A 4137-nucleotide genomic window follows, 5' to 3' on the forward strand; every position below is an offset into this window, starting at 1 on the left:
ACTCTGAGTCAGACCTGGTCCTGGACCCGGCCTGACCCTCAGACTCTGTGTCCATCATTTCCTGTCACTCTCCTGCTGCCATCAGTGTCTGTGCAGCCTGAAACTGTGTCAATAATCTGCTGGACAGTAACATTCAGTAAATAAAAAGGTTTGATGTGAAACACAGACCTGCTGCCACGTGTTGGACTGTGAGCACAGACTACAGCCATAGTTTACCAGTTTATAAATAAAATAACTAAATACTAAACCAGAAGATGGCGTCCATTTACACTGAAGAGTGGAGTGGCTTGTTGTCCCGGCTGTACCAACGTTTTACACAGAACACTTCCTGTTAGTGCAGTAGGTTCTGACAGACCCTGAAATGGAATAAAATACTCCAGATGTAAAATCAAACCCAAAAATAGGATGAGAAGTGTTTCCACTGTCCAACAAGTGACGCAGATCGGTAGTGTTATGTTTGATCACAGGAACAAATGAAATTCACAGCTACACATTCAAACAACTCAGCTTTAATGTGAAAGGTGCGTCACAGGAAACTGGTCCAGACTTTTTGTTGTGATGCTGAAATAAAACGACCAACCCACCAATTCAGACAAACCAGTTTCTTTAACCTTTGTTTGCCATGTTGTGTTTGTATGATTTAGTCCAGATATCCTGTATTGTTCATGTAAACCCTCCTGATTCAGTTTTATTAGATCACTCCTGTGTTTTCACTTGGTTGTAATCACCAATCAAATAACCCCATAATTTCATCTCTCTGTAAACGTCTGTGGCCAGTGTTTGTTGCTTTTTGATGTGCTTTACAAATAAACTGGGCTAGCACGCTGTCCGCTGTGTGGCTGCGTTGTGTTGGGCTTTTCCTGTGGGGGAACTGGGACTCGTGGGCTCAGTGTTCACACTGGACCAAAGATGTTAGTGTGAAACCAGCTGCTCTGATTCTTCAGCTTCGTGTCTGTGGGACCACGTCTGAGGTGGTTTAATTTCACAGTTCGGCACCGAGTCCTTGTTTCACCAAGAGCGTGGACGTGACCGACAGAGCGCCGAGGGCTGCAGCACGGAGGCCAGTGTTTGTGTTGTAGGGCTCATCTGCATGACAGCACTGAACACAAGCACAGCTGCAAAAGGCAGCTCGCTTCTCCTTTTCACACACACGGCTCGGGTGCACGTATAAAGGCTTAAACAGAGGATGTCCAAAGACTCCACAAACAGTTCAGTGTGCACGGCTCCGTTCAGTGCACTCTCCTCATCCAGCACTTTGATTCTGAGACTGTTTCCTCCACCACAACGTTTTAGAGAAAGGCCTTTCATTTCAACGTCTGCCTGTGAACACAGGGTCTTACGGAACAGCTGGAGGGACGTAAAGAGAGAGAGTAAACAAACGGGTTGTCATAGTCGATGACGTCGCTGTGAGCACGAGGGCTGTGGAATAGCTTCTAGTCTTTATGTCCTGCTTCATGTGTAACATTTGCTTCTACTCATTTTTCTCCATCTTCTGGTTTTACATCGGATTAAAAACTGTGCTCAGTTCGTTTTCTGGGTGAATATGTGGTTAAGCAGTTTACCAAAACCAAATGTCTGACAAAAAGTAATCACAGAGAAACTAACCTTCACATTTGGTGTCAGAGTCTCTGCATCACGCTGCTGACCTCTGGACTGTGCCACCACTACCTACACTGTGAATCACACTGCTCAGAACTGTTGGATTTACATTATAATGGGATTAGTTTGAGTTTGTGACCTTTATTACTTATTGACTTTGCACTGTGAGGCCTAAACATCCTCCAGGAATAATGAAGGCCCTGCCTGTCAGCGTGCAGCATGTCACATAGTAAGGCTATTGACAGTGACCTCCTCTTGGAGGAGCAGGTCTGACTCCAGTAACAAACCCAGACAGACCTTTAACAAACTGTTCTCCAGTAACAAACCCAGACAGACCTTTCTGGGACACGGTACATTAATGGATGCATGAAAAGGTTCAGCCAACGCCAAACACACAACTCTCAGCACGCAGTAGTACCAGGTAGGGTCACACACAAGACTACGATTAAACTACTGCTGCCAGGAGGGTTTTGTTCAGCTGTGTCCCACTTTCTATAACAGACTGGAGCGTTATTAACTGGAACCCCCTCCCCACCCACACCCCTGGGAGGAGAAAGGCCCTGGGGCCCCAAACCCGGCGCGGGGTGACAGAAGATGAGCAGATGGAAACACGAGTTTTAATTACAGATGAGAGAACAAATGTGTCTGAAGTGTTTTTTGTCAACTAGAAGAGTACTCACCTCTCTTGCTCTCTCTCATTCTCTCTTTAGCTCGCTCGCCCTCTCTCGCCCCAGTTGCCCATTCTGTTGAGAGCATTTCCATATCTGAGGACGCACACATCAAAGACAGCGTTACAGAAAAGCCTGTGTGTCTCAGCTGTTAGTTACTGAATACATCAGTGGACACACAATGAACTTGTGTGTTTCCATTCACAGATGATGAAGGCTACGTCCATCCAGCCATCGCTGGTGCAGAACAAACCCGGTGCACAGAAAGGGAGTCTCTACTCCTGCCGAGCCTTCGTTTCTCAGTCACAGTGAATGAAATGAGACTTTTCATACTGATCAACTGAGAAAACAACTTTTTATTGTCAACATAAAGCAACTAGACAAACACAAATATAAAACAATCCATTAAATGCACATAATTCTATTATCTTTTTTTTTTTATTGCAGCTTGAAAAATAAAACCATTTCCAGGACAATTCAGTTGGAGCATGTGGTCGCGGTGGAGGCTGCTGTTCAGCTGGACTGGGCTGTACTGAGAGACGTTGCTGGTATTTTGTCCATCGGCAGTAACAGCTCTCGCTGAATAGCAGCCGTGGGTTAGGAGAGGAGTTAAACCATAAAACCAGTCAGTGACTTCATGTTTGCAGGTGGTGGTGATGAACACGAACCAGAACGGGTCTAAAAGACAATAGTTCACACACACACTGAACCAAACTAGGGGTATGAAACATGCTTCATGTTCTCATCCGGTCCCTTTGGTGCAAACTGGACCTCAACCTTTAGTCCTAACACCAACAAAAGAAACATTCCTGTTGTGCCCAAACCCAACCGAGGTGCCACTGTTTCTGTTCAGACCCCGTCAAGCTGGAAGCTTCTGGAGGCGCGAGGTGTTAACAGTACGGTCCTGGTCTCTACAGGTCTGTCTGGTCTCAGTCTGTACGAGGTTTCCACCCCAGGAAGACAGGTTTAAAGAGTCCATGAGCCTGAGACTGGAAAAGGACAATAGACAGGAGACAAAGACAGAGAGCAGCAGTGAGAGAGGACAACAAACAGAAAACCAAGATTCCTGCCAAAACATTAGCAACAATCTATCGGCCAAAAAAGATGTTTTTATACCATAAACATCTTAATGTGGATCCTTGAGATTTATTTATTTAGGAACTGTGACAAAGACACAAGCAGAGCAGAACATTTCACCATGCACATTTAAAACCCCTCAGCGCCCTCTGGTGGACGAGCTCTGTAACAGAGACCCTGTTTCTAACCAATGTCAGACATGTCTTGTTACTTTCTGCCAAACATTAACACCAACACAGACAGGTGACAAGTTATAAGAGAACCCTCAGCAAGTGAGTGGTCTCCTCTAGGAGCACTAGAGTACAACAGTACAAGGACAAATACTGTCCACAATCCTAAGTCTAGCTGCTTCACAAACACTGACCCGTTTTGCTGGTCCAGTTGCCATCAGCCTTGCCGGAGGACGGCGGTCTTCTGTTCCAGCAGCCACTGAGCAGCGACCCAGCTGGCGTAGATCACATAAGACCAGGTTAGGGTCAACTGTAATGCTAGTCTTAATATTTGTCTTAATGTGTAAGGTTATGTCCAATTGTTTAGATACACACCACGAAAACAACAGTCACGCACCTTGACTTTTCCTCATGTTTTGGCTAAACGATAGAGCAGCTGCAAAGCTTGCTTATAGAGTGGCGTCACGGTTTGACGCCCCTTGTAGCATGGGCCAGCCCAAAAATGATTAATATTATATAGGTTGTGGGGTCCAGACATCTTCCAGTTTTTTCTGCTGCCTGCAGGCAGAGGAGGGCTAACGCACTCATCTTAATCTAATCCAATCCAATCATTTAGTCATTTT

The 4137-nt window shown here is 45.6% G+C and overlaps 1 long non-coding RNA gene across 1 annotated transcript; it reads right to left on the reverse strand.

The window, feature by feature from the left end:
* Positions 1 to 2696: 2696 nt before the first annotated feature.
* Positions 2697 to 3808, reverse strand: LOC109972950 (uncharacterized). Its single transcript, XR_002276760.1, has 2 exons — positions 3709 to 3808; positions 2697 to 3256 (listed from the first exon to the last, which is right to left on the reverse strand). It is a non-coding gene; the product is annotated as an uncharacterized LOC109972950 (long non-coding RNA).
* Positions 3809 to 4137: the final 329 nt, after the last annotated feature.

The sequence above is a fragment of the Monopterus albus genome, unplaced genomic scaffold (assembly GCF_001952655.1).
Source record: "Monopterus albus unplaced genomic scaffold, M_albus_1.0 scaffold274.1, whole genome shotgun sequence".
NCBI lineage: Eukaryota > Metazoa > Chordata > Actinopteri > Synbranchiformes > Synbranchidae > Monopterus > Monopterus albus.